The 19,046-nt window shown below is 38.7% G+C and overlaps 1 protein-coding gene across 3 annotated transcripts in view; it reads right to left on the minus strand.

The window, feature by feature from the left end:
• Positions 1 to 19,046, minus strand: part of cfap61 (cilia and flagella associated protein 61) — a 142,063-nt gene that overhangs the window by 77,625 nt on the left and 45,392 nt on the right.

Raw genomic sequence — 19,046 nt, forward strand, 5'->3', positions numbered from 1 at the left:
GCAGGCTGAATGGGCACAATTGCTGCAAGCTGCTAAAGGCATGTATGTGTGCAAGTACCTTTACAAATGCACTCAATAGTGATGAGCGACATTTTTTGCCAGGCCTGGGTTTGTGGCAAAATTTTGTGTTTCGAATTTGCTATTTTTTTTTTTTTTGCAAAACCGCAGCTTGCCACAACTGAAGTCAATTGACTGATGCATTTTGCATTTAAAAAAACACAGTCCATTGACTTCAATGTATTTTATGCAGGGAAAAAAACACTGCAAAAAAAGCCCATTGACATAAATGCATTTTGCAAATTTTCAAAATTGTCAATGGGCTTTCTGTGGTTTTGTGAATTTTTTGCTTGTCGCTAGTGATCAATTTCACATCTAGCCATTGTATGTATTTTGATCGGCTTACCCCATTATTCTGAAACTGAGGCATGGAAAAAATGCTGTACAAGTTTAGATTTGGATGAAAAACAATACCATGGGCATTATCAGATGATCCCTTATATAAATTAATTAATTAATTTCTTTCTTGATGTAGGTGTTGTTATTTTCATATGCAAATATATGGTATATATTATATGGTGTTCATATCTTTGCTAGTCTAAAGGTGGCCATACACGGGCCGACTATAGCTGCCAATATCGGTCCCTTGGACCGATTCGGCAGCTAATCAGCCCGTGTATGGGGAGAGCAGATCGGCCTGGCCGACCGATATCTGGCCTGAAATTGGCCAGATCTCGATCGGCCAGGTTAGAAAATCTGGTCGGATCGGGGACCGCATCGGCTCGTTGATGCGGTCCCCGATCCGACTGCCCCATTGCCGCCCACATAATCCGATCGTCTGGCCCCAGGGCCAAACGATCGGATTATTATTTTTTTTACCTAAATGGTCCCCGATATCGCCCACCCGTAGGTGGGGATATCGGGGGAAGATCCGCTCGCTTGGCGACATCGCCAAGCGAGCGGATCTGCTCGTGTATGGCCACCATAAGAGGGAAGATTTATCAATATGTGAGTTTAGAGCTTAATACTTAAAAACTCACCCATGTTCTATTCATTCCTATGGGTTTTTTAGAAGTGTATTTATCAAATGGTAAACCATAACTTTAATGCATTGATAAATACGCTTCAAGAAATCCCATAGGAATGAAGAGAATGTGGGTGAGTTTTTATGCATTAAGTTCTAGGGGCTGATTTACTAACCCACGAATCCGACCCGAATTGGAAAAGTTCCGACTTGAAAACGAACATTTTGCGACTTTTTCGTATGTTTTGCGATTTTTTCGGATTCTTTACGACTTTTTCGTTACCAATACGATTTTTGCGTAAAAACGCGAGTTTTTCGTATCCATTACGAAAGTAGCGTTAAAACTTAACGCTACGAAAAATGCGCAACTTTTCGCGTAAGTTTTAACGCTACGAAAAATGCGTAACTTTTTACGCAACTTTCGTAATGGATACGAAAACTCGCGTTTTTACGCAAAAATCGTATTGGTAACGAAAAATTCGTAAAGAATCCGAAAAAATCGCAAAACATACGAAAAAGTCGCAAAATACCGATCATTACGAAAAAAACGCAATCGGACTCCATTCGACCCGTTCGTGGGTAAGTAAATCAGCCCCCTAAACTCAACAACATTTTGATAAATCTGCCCCTAAATGTGACCAACATGAACCAAATCAGGCCGAGCTGTATGAAACAATACCCCTGCCTAGACACAGAGAACAAGCAGTTATGTTGGTGAATAATGCTGAATGCATATATTGCTTTTAAAATTCATTGATTTATAATCAACATTCACCCGATCCTTTCATGAATTAGTTATTTTCAGCCAACACAACACAAAGCCTTTTTCATATACTAATAACTACAGTCCTATTAAATAAACATAGATGTAATACTGTACACTTTTCATTTGGTAAAGACTAATGTGAAGAACCTTTGGAAATGCATTAAGTTACTTCACACCTAGGGACAACTCTAAGACAAACTTAGGGGCACATTTACTTACTCACGAACGGGCCGAATGCGTCCGATTGCGTTTTTTTCGTAATGATTGGTATTTGGCGATTTTTCTGAAAATTGTCGCAACTTTTTCGTTGCCATTCCGAATGTTGCGCAAAATCTGGCGATTTTTTCGTAGCGTTACTACTTGCGCAAAAAGTCGCGACTTTTTCGCAGCTTTCGTGCCGAGTATGAAAGATTCGGATTCATTCAAGCTTCAGTATGGTGACTTTTCTTGGGCCAGGTTGGAGCTGCAGGGTGCCATTGATTCCTATGGGAGGCTTCCAAAATCATGCTAAGCCTGAAAGTTTCGCCCGCCGCTTACGAGCGCTCAATACGAAAAAGTCGCGAAAAGATACGAGCGAATCGTAATGGCTACGAAAAACTAGCGTTTTTTCGCGCAAATTGTATTGGTAACGAAAAAGTCACGACAATTTCCGAAAATTCGTAAAGGTGACGAAAAAAATCGCAAAAAATACGAAAAAGCCGCAAAATGTTCGTTTTCCAATCGGAATTTTTCCAATTCGGATTCGTGGGTTAGTAAATGTGCCCCTAAGTCTTGTTTTTATATAGATATATATACTATATTAGTTTTACTTTTGGAATCATACTATCATTTTATTTAAGTGTTCTAACTTTTCTTCTACGTTTAAAATACAAGTATACATATAGATAAACATATACATCTGTAAGATGCAGAGGGGCAGTAAAAGGTATAAATTATGTAAAATATTGTTAAATAAATGTGTTGGTGCTTTATAAATGAAGGATAATAATAACATCATGAGGGTGTAGGCTCCTATTGGCAGTAGCCTAGCCGTCAGTATACTTTGGGTCAAACTCTAACACTAAGAAGTCTATAAAGTCAATCTTCAACACAGTAATCTAGTGTATCAGGATCCTTTGCTAAAATGCAGTTCTGCAAGGATTTTAGACTCCATAGACCCCATTTTAATTTAACAAAAATGAGCATTTTTAAAACTGATTTACTTTTTCTTTGTAATAATAAAACAGTACCTGTACTTGATCCCAACTAAGATATAATTAATCCTTATTGGGGGCAGAACAGTCCTATTGGGTTTATTTATTAAATGATTTTTAGCAGACAAAAGGTATGGAGATCCAATTTATAAAAGGACCCCTCATGTGAAAAACCCCAGGTGATAACAAGTCCCATACATGTACCAGTTTTTACTGCATGTTCAACTGTGTGCTTAATCTAATACTAATTAATATGTAGATGTTATGGGTTGGGGTAAGACACAAAGATGATCAATAATGTCAATTGTTCTAAAAATATGTGACCAAATTAACTTAGTAAGTAAATGCCCTGTATGATGAATTGTCCAGATAAATTCTGACATCCAGTGGCCAGATAAGGTAGCATTAAACAGTTTTGCCTTGATAAAATTATTTTAGGAAAATAAATGCAAGATGAACAATGCAAGATGAAAAACGCATAATATTGTCACAGATGAGAAAAAAAAACTTCTATAAATATTCTGTATAACATAAATTCCTACAGTATCTTGTACAAATCATCAGTTCCAACCAAGAGTCGAGTCAATATTCACGTGTGTTTGTCTTACGGGTTGTAATAACTGTTGCATATATTTTTCTCTTTTGATCTCTCTGTTTCTTCACTATCTACTCAATTTCCAAATAATTCATTAGTCAGTGCAGGTATGTGATTCATTAATAAAACAGTACCTTGCACTTGATCATAACTAAGTGAATCTTTATTAGAGGTTTATTTCATGTTTAAATGGGTTTTCAGTAGACCCAAACAGAGCTACATTACAGAAAAACCCCTTATCCAGAAAACCCCAAGTCCCAAGCATTCTGGATAACAGGTCCTATATCTGTACAATAAGATCCTTTGCCCAGGTGCATGAAAATTCATATAAATACAGCCATTCACTCATGGGCTTTATATAAAGGTGAATGTGTATATAATATGTCTGGCACAATCTAGGACACACACAGACACTGTACAGACACACAAAGACAAATTAAACCCACTCTGATTAAGAGGGGCTTGAATGGATTCTTGGACAAACATAATATCTAGGGCTACAGTAATCTATAGATCTCCAGTCAGTTTTGAAATATACACTGGGCATCCTTTGGAGATGTTGAACTAGATGGACTGTTGTCTTTTTTCAACACAAATGAACTATTTAAATGGTTATAGCATCCATAAAACTGATATATTATATTGTTTAATACAGCAGTGAACAGGAACACGCTGTTACACCTGTCTAAGTGCATCTTCGGAATTGCTTATTGGCGATAATGGCTCCTACCAGTTCTGCTGACATGTGAAGGTGCTAGGCATGAGACAACAGATTGTGTCTACAATTGTCTATGTCACATATTATGGTTGATTACCCTTCAGGGAAACATATTAAGTTATTTGTGCTGACATTTTATAGAACGCGTTGCTGATGGGACCAATCCTCCTAATTCCAAAGTCCCAGGGGGCAATTTGTGTATTTAACTATTAGGTGATTTCTGAAGCATGACAGATGTAGGATTGAGGGGCTTTGATGCTTTTATAATGTGCTTCCCTGTAGCATAGACACAGAAGGCACTGCATAGAATGGATGTGAGTCTTAGGTCATTAAGTATTCTTTATCATAAACCTTGGTAGGTCTGTATATATTTTAGTGGGAACAGGACAAGAATTCTACTGAGGGACATCTAGGTCTAGATCATCCCCCTATCAAAGGTTTAAAGAGATTGACTTGTCACAAATGTATTGCTTTCTAATTTGCTTTTATACTTTTAACTTGCATGCACAGCAATGCCACTTGAAAGCCACATTGGATCCTATTTTAAGAATTCATTAGATATTGCTGTACCTGATGACTCACATAACTAACTTTAATATGTTATGTAAAACAACCTATTCACAACTGCTATTAAAGTGCTGCGGTGAATATGTTCTACCTGCACCATTTTTTTCTTGTTTTCCTTTTCTTTTTATCTACTTATTTTCTAAGTTTTACAAAAATTTAACAAAAACTATAAGTTGCAAAAAAAAAGAATTCATGCGATATGGAGACAAATAAAGCTGATGTCAAACTATAATAGCTTTACATTAGCAAGAGGCAGAAGTGACATAATACTAGAAATCAAATACACTTCTCACTAATTAAAGTGGGATGTTCTATATATAGCCAGTGGGCCCAAGGTTTTTAGAATGACCAGTATTAAGCAAAGTGGTGTTTTACCATGGTGGGTGGGGGGGTTTGGGCTTTGAAGCAGGCCCAGTAGCACGCCTGCTTATGCATTCCTTAAGTTTATAACTAAGTCTTAAGGGCTGATTCATCAAAGTACAAGTTTGAAACCCAAAATGGGTAAAATTATGATTAGATACAATAATTTCTGATTATCGTAAATATCAAGAGAATCCTTACGAAAAAAATTAAGTCACCAAATATTGGATTGGCGATCCAAAAGTCACAAAATTTTCATATCTGAACGATCGTAAACGGCGGAAAACCTTTCTGGCTTTGATCCTTCTGTGCATTATTTTGGAAGTCTCCCATAGGACTCAATAGCACTCTGCAGCTCCAACCCAGCCCAAGGAAAGTCTCCCATAGGGCTCAATGGCACTCTGCAGCTCCAACCCGGCCCAAGGAAAGTCTCCCATAGGGCTCAATGGCACTCTGCAGCTCCAACCTGGCCCAAGGAAAGTCTCCTATAGGACTCAATGGCACTCTGCAGCTCCAACCTGGCCCAAGGAAAGTCTCCCATAGGGCTCAATGGCACTCTGCAGCTCCAACCTGGCCCAAGGAAAGTCTCCCATAGGGCTCAATGGCACTCTGCAGCTCCAACCCGGCCCAAGGAAAGTCTCCCATAGGGCTCAATGGCACTCTGCAGCTCTAACCTGGCCCAAGGAAAGTCTCCCATAGGGCTCAATAGCACTCTGCAGCTCCAACCCGGCCCAAGGAAAGTCTCCCATAGGGCTCAATGGCACTCTGCAGCTCCAACCCGGCCCAAGGAAAGTCTCCCATAGGACTCAATGGCACTCTGCAGCTCCAACCTGGCCCAAGGAAAGCCTCCCATAGGACTCAATGGCACTCTGCAGCTCCAACCCGGCCCAAGGAAAGTCTCCCATAGGGCTCAATGGCACTCTGCAGCTCCAACCCGGCCCAAGGAAAGTCTCCCATAGGGCTCAATGGCACTCTGCAGCTCCAACCTGGCCCAAGGAAAGTCTCCTATAGGGCTCAATGGCACTCTGCAGCTCCAACCCGGCCCAAGGAAAGTCTCCCATAGGGCTCAATGGCACTCTGCAGCTCCAACCCGGCCCAAGGAAAGTCTCCCATAGGGCTCAATGGCACTCTGCAGCTCTAACCTGGCCCAAGGAAAGTCTCCCATAGGACTCAATGGCACTCTGCAGCTCCAACCCGGCCCAAGGAAAGTCTCCCATAGGGCTCAATGGCACTCTGCAGCTCCAACCCAGCCCAAGGAAAGTCACCCATAGGGCTCAATGGCACTCTGCAGCTCCAACCTGGCCCAAGGAAAGTCTCCCATAGGGCTCAATGGCACTCTGCAGCTCTAACCTGGCCCAAGGAAAGTCTCCCATAGGACTCAATGGCACTCTGCAGCTCTAACCCGGCCCAAGGAAAGCCTCCATAGGACTCAATGGCACTCTGCAGCTCCAACCCAGCCCAAGGAAAGTCACCCATAGGGCTCAATGGCACTCTGCAGCTCTAACCTGGCCCAAGGAAAGTCTCCCATAGGGCTCAATGGCACTCTGCAGCTCCAACCCGGCCCAAGGAAAGTCTCCCATAGGACTCAATGGCACTCTGCAGCTCCAACCTGGCCCAAGGAAAGTCTCCCATAGGGCTCAATGGCACTCTGCAGCTCCAACCCGGCCCAAGGAAAGCCTCCCATAGGGCTCAATGGCACTCTGCAGCTCCAACCTGGCCCAAGGAAAGTCACGATACCAAAGCTTTAATGAATCCGAAACTTTCATACTCGGCGCGACTAATTGGTGCGGTTTTTAGTCACAAAGTACGAAAAAGTAGCGCAAATTAGTGAAAAAGTCGCTAAAAATACGCACAGTACGAAAACTTTAAAACAATTTTAAAAAATTTATATTCGGAAGCTATCATACTTTGATAAATGAGCCCCTAAGTCTGGGTTTTAGGTGGGCAGAAAACAACTTAAGGGTTTATATAAAATATATGTTTCACACACAATAAATAAAGAATTGAAAAAAAAAGTATATGTTTCAGATACATATTTTAGTTCTAGAAAAAAATTAAAACCTATACATATATATATATACGAATCTAAAAGATCCTCCAGTTGTAATAGGGACTTCTGCCTCCAGTTGTAATAGGGACATTTGCCATTGCATTCTACATGATCTTGACAGGTTTTAAATAACATATTTTTGCTTTCAGATTTGCTTTTGTTGCATAATAAATCATAAAAAATTTTTCCTGTGCCAAAATAATTTTGTGGAACAAAAAAAAACAAACCACAAATTGTGAATAGAAATTGAGCGTTAGCCCCCCCACAATATTAGAGTTGTGCTGTTGGCAGTTTGCCATTCCAAACCACTAACTCACTGTGGGACGATTTTGTTTTTTGTGCAACCAACTGCTCTTGCTGTCAGTCTGGGACTGACTGAGTTGTGGGAGAAGAAAAAGAAATTTGAATACGGATTCATTTGTGAAACGCTGTTCATGACTTTGGAGCTGTAAAGGGCTAATTAAACCAAAATAGGAAGAAAGACTTTTTTTCAGTCCATAAAACTGGTTGCTATGATATTAACTTTCTTATGTTGACACTGTTAGCTAGAACAGTGTATCTAGAATAAATAGCTCCCCAGAGGATTGCTGCAAGGAAGGAGTACAGAGATTTAGTACCCATGTATAAGGCCTCCTGCTTAGGGAGCACCCCTGACCCAGTGCAATGCTTTCACAACTGCTATGGACCCCTGCTCTTTATCATGTACTTTTCAGTGACTCATTTAAAGGAATACTGTCATGGGAAAACATGCTTTTTTTCAAAACACATCAGTTAGTGGAGCTTCTACAGCAGAATTCTGCATTAAAATGTTTTTCAAAACAGATTTTTTTTATATCTAATTTTATAATTTCACATGGGGCTAGCCATATTCTTTATTTCCCAGGGTGCCACAGCCCTGTGACCTGTGCTCTGATAAACTTCAGTCACACTTTACTTCTGAGTTTGGCCTGCAGGCCCTCTCTCCCGGCGCACCTAAGTATGCGTACTCGGGGAAGGGTGTTGGGTAGGTGGCTTTCTGTATATTTAAATTCTTGCACACTTAAGCATGGATATGAAGTTTATGCATGTAGAGAAAATATGAAATATGGTAGAAGGTACCAAGACTCTAAAGGTATATAAAGGTATATAAAGTGAACAATATTGTTGTACTTAAATATCAAGTCATAAAGTAAAATAACTACCAGTACCACTTTTATATTTCTCTTTAAGTCTCTAATAGTGTATTAGCTCCCCTCCATCAAAAACTTCCCCATGCAGCCACCATATCCCATAGATTCTATAACACTGCTTTCCCAAATAACTACTAATCTTATTCTGAATATCTCTCCAGCAACAAAGGAGCAAATGATCACCTCAGAAGAAATGTTCCGCTGGACCTTAATGAGCAAATCAGTAAGATTCTTCATTAAACTGAGGCTATGCATGATCTAATGGGAGTATGTAAAGGACTTCACAGTTATAAGAGGCCTCTGCATAAATTTTCAGCCATTATTGTTTTCTCTTATAGAATGAGAGATGGAGGAATTGCCACGGTAACAGCAGAGTGTTTTACCCTTTAACACTCACCATATTTAAGCAGATAAAAGAATCACATGACATACGCACGGTAACTATTTCTGTGTAATCAAGCCTGGAAACCAGTGCAAGATAAGCACATGGATGCAAACAGCATCAGCAGTAAACCGGACTAGCCATTATTTTCCTACAAAAGGCTACAGATAACACAGAGTACAGCACTTATCAATCATGATAACCAAACCATGTTTCTGCAGTGTTCGACGAACAATGGTGAACCCTAGAAATATTTAGCAGCTGGCATCTGCTATTTTATCCCACGCTATTTACTTCAGTACAATATCGGCCCATTGATATTGTATAATGCTTATTATATGCATAACGCAAAGTACACAACACAGTGCAAAGGCTTTTTAAGATGTAAAGAACAACTCAGCTGGAATAAATAACCGACAAAACAATTCAGCAGAGCAACACATAAAACAATTTACTGGTCACAAATAATGATAAAATCAAGAAAAATTCCATACTATACCAAATGCCAAAAGGTGTATCCCAGTGCCATGTGGTCCCCATGTTCCACCCTCCTTATGCATTTCATTGGGTGCTTCATTATAGGAGGTCAGTTAATGGCCCAGTTATGACTGGAGATAAGTCGATGTTGTAGAAGAAAACTTACAAGCTAGATGTATGTATTTTCAAAAACCTAATTAGATAATGGTTTCATGTGTTTGCTGTCTTGCGCATCAGATAATCAAATACAGGTATGGGATCAGTTATCCAGAAAGTTCCAAATTACAGGATGGCCATCTCCCATAGACTCTATTTCAATCAAATAATTCAAATTTTATGAATGATTTAATTTTTCTCTGTAATAATAAAACAGTACTTTATACTGGATCCCAACTAAGATATAATTAATCCTTATTGTAGGCAAAACAATTCTATTGGGTTTATTCTCTTGGACCTATTCGGCAGCTTATCGGCCCGTGTAGGGGCATGAACGAGGGGCATGCCCGACCGATATCTGGCCTGAAATTGGGGCCAAACGATCGAATTAACCTACATGTTACCTACATGCGACCTCGCCAAGCGAGCGGATCTTCACGTGTATGGGCACCTTAAGTGCATGCAATGACTGATTGAATGCTGAAAGTGTGGGCTGCTGTGATTTCATACACACGCCAAGATCATCCAACTAGCCAGATTCAAAAGCAGATTTTGGATGTGCAGAATTATCTAGGGCCCATACATGCAACAACAGTCATAAACAACATGGAATGAGCAATATGATTTGCCTGTGTGTGATCAGCATTACAGTTTGTATAGATTAGAAAAGACATTTATATACCAGGTGCAGAATTCAAACATCGGCACATAGGAAGTTGCACAAACCACAATTGCCCATGATGTATCAAAAATAATGCAACTGTGAGTGTGTGGGATCACAAATGAGGTGCTAGCATCTTCAGATGGTATACTGTGTCTCTTCTGCATTAAAAGCTGCATTAGTGTCCAGTCTGGTGTGTCTATTGGCCCAACCTTACTGTGGGAACCCTGGAACAACCTCCACATCCTATTCAGCAACAGAGGACAGATGCAGAGGACAGTATTCACAGTTCACATGGCTCTTCTGGATTAATAGCTGTCCTTGTGCAACCTTACCACTGGGGTTATGCAAGGCTTTCTTGCACCTTTATTTCAGTCTGTAGGCTTTTGTGTCACCATAGGACATCCTTTTCATAATTTATTTATCTGTATTAATTGATGCCTAACTTCTGTGAAATTCTGTACAGTTTTTCACAGCAGCTTTATGATACTGCTGGGGTTAGTTTCCAAAAAAGTGGCAGCTATTTTAATGATTGACTGGCGGAAGGCACTTCTTTTTTGCACATGAAACCCGCTGTGGCTTTACATGTGCAAAAAAAAATTGTCTTCCGCCACAACAACACGCAACAAAGGTTAAATGCTTAACTGCTTAAACTGCATATTTCAGATTTTTCTAACATAAAACAACTCAGGAGACTAAGCTTTCTTTGCCCACGCTCTTGCACTTAGAGCCAACATTATTGTAACTGAGGTACTGTATATTTAGATCATATTAACTGCCCACCTATGGGAATTTGTGTGTGATTTTACATTATGTTGTGTAAGAAATGCCAGTCTCTAGCTATTTTCAGCTATAACCCCCAGACCATCCATCAGCCAAAAGACTGTTAAAAGATTTTGGTGCTGTACTTAATGTTTTTAAGGGAACACTTTTGATAATTATGCTATAAGCTTTTCTTCTCATTGTTACCACCAGCCAGTGCCTTTCTGCAGGTACAACTTGTCCTCATTACGTTATTTTCCTATCCATTATGCATGATGTTCTTGTGAACTTTTGCTGTTCATCTAGCCAAGTAATGTGTTAGTTTGTCTCAAATGGCAAAAAATACAGATATGCTCTTTATGTACTAATTATGCTGCCCAGGGCACAAATTCTATTACCACACACATTTTGCTTTCAAGTTGTGTAGGTCACTTTCCCCTTAACTCTACAAAGCATAGCAAAGCACAAATGTCACAGACACATTGTACATTCACAGAAATGGCAGCCTCCGACACCTGCTACAATGACACAACAGCCAGGTGCCATTAGTTAGATTGTAAAGATTTTGCAGCAACTGCTCTTGGCGGTAGGATGGGGATAAGATAAGTCTTCTACACCCAGTTAATAAAAAAAAATGATACAAACTCAAACTTCTTTATTAAATAAGTCCCAACAGATTTTTAGGACAGTTTTTCATCTACTGGAAGAAAAGTAGGAACTCTTAGGGGCTGATTTACTTACCCACGAACGGGTCGAATGGAGTCCGATTGCGTTTTTTTCGTAATGATCGGTACTTTGCGATTTTTTCGGATTCTTTACGAATTTTTCGGATCCAATACGATTTTTGCGTAAAAACGCGAGTTTTCCTATCCATTACGAAAGTTGCGTAAAAAGTTGCGCATTTTGCGTAGCGTTAAAACTTACGCGAAAAATGCGCAACTTTTCGCGTAAGTTTTAACGCTACGCAAAATGCGCAACTTTTTACGCAACTTTCGTAATGGATACGAAAAACTCGCGTTTTTACGCAAAAATCGTATTGGATCCGAAAAATTCGTACAGAATCCGAAAAAATCGCAAAACATACGAAAAAGTCGCAAAATATTCGTTTTCAAGTCGGAACTTTTCCAATTCGGGTCGGATTCGTGGGTTAGTAAATCAGCCCCTTAGCTATGTGGGAGACCATCTCCCATAAAGTCAGTTTTAATAAAATAATTCACAATTTTTAAAATGATTTATAATACAGTACCATGTACATAATCCCAGCTAAGATATAATTAATCCTTATTGGTGGTCAAACAACCCCATTGGGTTTATTTAATGTTTAAAGGAACAGTAACACCAAAAAATGAAAGTGTATAAAAGTAACTAAAATATAATGTGCTGCTGCCCTGCACTGGTAAAAGTTGTGTGTTTACTTCAGAAAGTCTACTATAATTTATATAAATAAGCTGCTATGTAGCTATGGGGGCAGCCATTCAAAGGAGAAAAGGCACAGGCACATAGCAGATAACAGATAAAACACTATTGTATTCCACAGAGCTTATCTGTTATCTACTATGTAACCTGTGCCTTTTCTCCTTTTTTCCAGCTTGAATGGCTGCCCCCATGGCTACACAGCAGCTTATTATATAAATTATAGTAGTGTTACTGTAGCAAACACACCAGTTTTACCAGTGCAGGGCAACAGTGCATTATTTTTTTATTACTTTAAAGCTCTTTCAATTTTTGGTGTTACTGTTCCTTTAACTAATTTTTAGTAGACATAGGGGCAGATTTATCAAAAAATGTTACAAAACTACTTTTTTTTTTACCTTAATGGTGCGAAAACCTTTCTGACTTTAAAATTTAAATGCATGATTTTGATTTTCATAGGACTCTGCATGGCACTCTGCAGCTCCAACCTGGCCAAAATATAGTTACTGTTGTGCAAAGTGCGAAAAGTACGATACAAACGTATCACGAAAAAGTCGCACTTTTTTTACGATAATATCGTTAACAGTACGAACAGTTCTAAAGTTTAGAAAAAATATGAATTTTTAGTAATTGCGGTCCTCGTGCTTTGATAAATGTGCCCCTTAATGTATGAAGATCCAAATTACAGAAAGATCCCTTATCTGGAAAACCCCAGCATTCTGGATAAGAGCACCCATACCTGTACACAAATCAAGCAAGAGAAAATGTCTAGTTACCAAATTACAGATAAACAAAATATTGCAAGAGACAGAAACCCAACAGTTCCTGTTTTCTTTTTTCACTTTTCTGCCTTGTGCTTATATATATATATAAGGTGAAGGACAGGGATAATGGGATAATGGCGCTGTCAGCATATGTAGGACAAGTCACATTAGCAGATCAAGTTGTTGGATGAAGCCGTTTGTCTGATTATGGCAAAAATATATGGCATAGTTGACCAATTGAAAGGCTCACTGTTCCCCAACAAGACTTGTCTTACACAGATTTTACATCCTGGGCCCCTACTGGAAAGGAGTTCTGTATCGTGGTATTTTTACAACTCCAGTTCTATAAAGCATTATACCTTGGCAATAAGGGCTAATTGATCTGATGTATGTACCCATGATTGGCCACCTTTGGGCACGCGTGAGCCCTGGGATCCCCCCCCCCCCCGGTGGTGCATGTGATCTCTTAGCACTGTAACTCCAAATTATGAGTGTAATAATATAAACCACCAAATGTGCCCTGAAAGACGGGTACTGTGGTCAAACCATAACTACCAGTGGGGATCCTTGTATATACTAACTAGAATAAAATAAATCAGTCTTGTGTGATGTCTCTTGGTCTGTCGGGAAATCATAATCCCTTCATGCACATTTTTTCCCATCCACCCTTGGCTCTGTGTGACTGTAGCGATTGGTTTTGCTTACATTTAGCTTGGTTCCCTTATACCTCTGTAGTATTGAATGATACATTTTCCGGTGGTTCTACTTGGCGACAATAGGCCATGTATGCCACACTAATCTGTCTCCATGCACATATATGTGGTTTGGGCAACTAATTAGTCACTAAATCCAAACACGGGTTCACAATTTTAAGCTCATGGAAAATTTTGGGAAATGCAGTATGGGCTCAGCACACAGGATGCCATGGCAACAGAATGTTACTAAAAAGGAATTATCTGTTTATTTTTTTGCTTTATTGTTTGTTTTGTTAGTATGTCTGACTTTAAAACTCAAAGATAAAATTATGTTAAAACACCTATTAAATTGATCAGTATAAACAGATAACCATTTAATTAGAATACCATAAAATAAAAATAATGCAGGGAGATGAAGTATGATTCATTATGAGACAAAACCACGACAAATCTGAAAGCAAAAATGCACCATCTTAAACCTGTTGAGATCATGTAGAACTCAATGACAGATGTCCCTTTCTTTGCTTCGTGGTTTTAGAGGTTTTTGGGGTTTTTTTGTCACTGTCATTTGTCCACAATACAAAAAAGATGCGTTTTTCATATTGTTGCACACAGTTTTGTTTTTTTCTGTTTGCACTTTTTCACTTCAGATCTTCTTATAAATAACTGACATTCATGGAAATAAGGTTTACTCGTGGTTTTGAAAATCCACGAAAATCCAAATGTTTATAAATAGCCCCCTTAGTGTCTTTTATTACATCACCCCCCTAGAAGACTTAAATCTAAATCTATGTAGTGGCAATTGGCATCAAAGTTATCCTGACAAATGATCCCCACCTCTATATTTTGCTGCAGTATAGGTCCATACATATCAAGTCGTTGTCGTTGTTATTAATCAACAAAAAAATGCAGCAGTACACTAAATTTAAGATGGCTTTTTGTGACGCCTCTTTAAGTTTTGGGCAATACAGGGTACCTAGGGTCCTTTTGGTCCCACCCGGCTTCCTGCAGGGTATAATGATGAAGTTGTTAGAGACAATTCTTATTGACTATTGAAACTTGCCAGGTTTCTTTTGTTTTAATAAACCCTGACTATCTGACATTTCATAAAAAACCCTGTTACACAACATATAAGAAATGTAAGAATTAAATCATAATTTAAATTCTTAATTCTTAAATTTGGCATAAAACTGGATATTAAAAAATGTACATTACAGGTACCCCTGCTACTCCATTGGTTTACCAATAAACACACACTCAGGGCTGAGGTTAAACGGGAACATGGAGATGTGGAACTTGTAGTGGCCTGATGGTACTTTTATGTCAGTTTCGTAGATTCTATAGCAATTACACTGCAGTGTTTAGAAAGGTATTTTTAAAGTTTTTTTTTTTTTTTTTTTTTACTCAAAACTGAAATTAATTTGCAATTATTTGTTTTGCATTCAGCTGAGCTTTCAGTTAGTTTCCTTTACTTTATCTTTATTTAGAGTATCAAGACTCTAATACTAATCTGGAAAAACAATTCCATATCCAGAGAAAAAAGTATTAATTACAAATAACTGAATTCAGTGGGCAGAAACATCTACTCCTGGAAAGCTTACAGTAATTGGCACAGTCCGATAACCACCCCTTTAGGTATCCATGTGTAGCTCACTTCCTAGGAACTCATCCCATTTATTGGACTGGAGCAGCTTCCAGGTCCCAACAAATGTTATGTAAACAACTGGAAATTCCTCCACTGTTTAATCAAACCCTTGCAATGCTTTGTACCACTAACAACTTAAATCAGTAAGACTTATAGCTCCAAAAGTTTCAGCCTATCATTTCCCTTGAATTGTAGCTACAGGAAGCATCATCCCTGATGCTAAACAGAAGTGATCTTCATTTCACAGCTTATTACTTTGCAAATGGTCATATATTTTTAATTCTGACAGGCTCGCCGATGTTACAATGGTCCTTGTTAAAAACACAAAAGAAAGCAGGACAATTTTCTTTTTGCTTTATAATGCAGTTCAATTATTCTACGTAATTATGCCACCTATTCTTTTCTCGTATCGATAATTACATAATTACAACGAGCAGATGGATTGCAGAACATTAACAGATGGCAAAGAAGTAAACAGGTTGGAAATTGGTGATTTTTTTCTAAGGATATCATTGCAGAGGATTAGTAAATTACTATGAATGTAGTTTTCTGGCCTTCAGAGCTTGTTAACCAGATCCCTTCCAAGCAAGAAAAGAATGCAGTGAAGAGGAATGGTATTGCTGGCCCCTCTGGCACTCTACGGGTTAGGATTTAATAGAATGCTAATGATGTTCTGACAATCGCAGACATTAATGCGTTATTTTCTATTTGCAAGCTGTAATGGTTTATTCATTATATTAAACAAAACTGTTAAGGGACTTTGTCAGGATGGCTTCATGCATACATTCAGTCTTTTGAAATGTCTGAATTAAGTTGGCAGTCCTACCCTCTGAACTATTAATTCTTAGAATAAAAGTACTTTTATAAAAGGATTAGCACAGGCACAGTGAATTCCTAGCTTGCCAGCTGTTCCTGGACCCCTACTACAAGCATCTATATTTCACATGGGGAACATATAGTATAAAGTAGTGGTAGCATGAAAATGGGCAGCTAAGTCAATGCTGGATGTCGTTGGTTTCATTTGCTTCAGCTTTTCCCCAACTATGATGTCTTTATGTATGTCTGTCTATCTATATTTACAGTGTTTGGCACCATTTTTACCAGCATGCCAAGTTATAGCAGAAGCATGACAGAGGGTGTAAAGGAGCTGGACATAAGGGGATGAGGGTTACCTGGAATGCCTACGCACATCTGTCATGTGTCAGTAGCTATTAGGGGTAGCTATTTTTTGCTGCTGGCATACAGTGGTGTGAAAAACTATTTGCCCCCTTCCTGATTTCTTATTCTTTTGCATGTTTGTCACACTTAAATGTTTCTGCTCATCAAAAACCGTTAACTATTAGTCAAAGATAACATAATTGAACACAAAATGCAGTTTTTAAATGAAGGTTTACGTTATTAAGGGAGAAAAAAAACTCCAAATCTACATGGCCCTGTGTGAAAAAGTGATTGCCCCCCTTGTTAAAAAATAACTTAACTGTGGTTTATCACACCTGAGTTCAATTTCTGTAGTGACCCCCAGGCCTGATTACTGCCACACCTGTTTCAATCAAGAAATCACTTAAATAGGAGCTACCTGACACAGAGAAGTAGACCAAAAGCACCTCAAAAGCTAGACATCATGCCAAGATCCAAAGAAATTCAGGAACAAATGAGAACAAAAGTAATTGAGATCTATCAGTCTGGTAAAGGTTATAAAGCCATTTCTAAAGCTTTGGGACTCCAGCGGACCACAGTGAGAGCCATTATCCACAAATGGCAAAAACATGGAACAGTGGTGAACCTTCCCAGGAGTGGCCGGCCGACCAAAATTACCCCAAGAGCGCAGAGACAACTCATCCGAGAGGCCACAAAAGACCCCAGGACAACATCTAAAGAACTGCAGGCCTCACTTGCCTCAGTTAAGGTCAGTGTTCACGACTCCACCATAAGAAAGAGACTGAGCAAAAACGGCCTGCATGGCAGATTTCCAAGGCGCAAACCACTTTTAAGCAAAAAGAACATTAAGGCTTGTCTCAATTTTGATAAAAAACATCTCAATGATTGCCAAGACTTTTGGGAAAATACCTTGTGGACCGACGAGACAAAAGTTGAACTTTTTGGAAGGTGCGTGTCCCGTTACATCTGGCGTAAAAGTAACACAGCATTTCAGAAAAAGAACATCATACCAACAGTCAAATATGGTGGTGGTAGTGTGATGGTCTGGGGTTGTTTTGCTGCTTCAGGACCTGGAAGGCTTGCTGTGATAGATGGAACCATGAATTCTACTGTCTACCAAAAAATCCTGAAGGAGAATGTCCGGCCATCTGTTCGTCAACTCAAGCTGAAGCGATCTTGGGTGCTGCAGCAGGACAATGACCCAAAACACACCAGCAAATCCACCTCTGAATGGCTGAAGAAAAACAAAATGAAGACTTTGGAGTGGCCTAGTCAAAGTCCTGACCTGAATCCTATTGAGATGTTGTGGCATGACCTTAAAAAGGTGGTTCATGCTAGAAAACCCTCTAAAGCTGAATTACAACAATTCTGCAAAGATGAGTGGGCCAAAATTCCTCCAGAGCGCTGTAAAAGACACGTTGCAAGTTATCGCAAACGCTTGATTGCAGTTATTGCTGCTAAGGGTGGCCCAACCAGTTATTAGGTTCAGGGGGCAATTACTTTTTCACACAGGGCCATGTATGTTTGGATTTTTTTTCTCCCTAAATAATAAAAACCCTCATTTAAAAACTGCATTTTGTGTTTACTTGTGTTATCTTTGACTAATAGTTAAATGTGTTGGATGATCAGAAACATTTTGTTTGACAAACATGCAAAAGAATAAGAAATCAGGAAGGGGGCAAATAGTTTTTCACACCACTGTATATAGGTTTTCGTCATATTTTTAGGTTTTGTACACAAATTATTTAAATCTCTGTGAATCTATTTAAATCTCTGTGAATCTAATATAATGTAAACAATCTGTAAATTTTTTTTGTGATTTTTAAAAAAAAATTTTCATCAGCTTCTTAATTTGTAATTTATAGCAATTATCTAGTAGCTACGATTCCATTTAAACTAACAAAAAGTTACAGGCATGGGATTCATTATCTGGAACCTATTGCCAATTTACAGAAAGGCCATTTCCCATAGACTACATTTTAATCACATTCTTTAAATTTTTAATATTTTTTTTTTCTGTAATAATAAAACAGTATCTTGTAATTGATCCCAACTATGATATAATTAATCCTTATTGGGGGCAATACAATCCTATTGGGTTTATTAATGTTTAAATGTTTTTTAGTAGACTGAATGTATGGGGATCCATTTTACGGGAAGACTCCTTATCCGGAAAACCCCAGGTTTGTGGCATTCTGGATAAAAGGTCCCATACCTGTTGTAGTTTATATGACAGACAGGAAACTAAATAGAGGAAGGCCTAAATAGAAAGATACATATTAGAAGGTAACAATAATAAGATTATAGGCTTCCCACACCTTGTGTCTCAACCCATTCTCTGTTGGGCAGGGCTCTCTTCATCTCTTGTATCGGTTATTGATTGCTTTATATGTTACTCTGTATGTCCAATGTATGAAACCCACTTATTGTACAGCGCTGCAAAATTGGATTGCAAATCATTCAGAACTATAAAAAATATAGTTTGAATATAGTG

Source organism: Xenopus tropicalis, chromosome 5 (genome assembly GCF_000004195.4).
Source record: "Xenopus tropicalis strain Nigerian chromosome 5, UCB_Xtro_10.0, whole genome shotgun sequence".
NCBI classification, from domain to species: Eukaryota; Metazoa; Chordata; class Amphibia; order Anura; family Pipidae; genus Xenopus; species Xenopus tropicalis.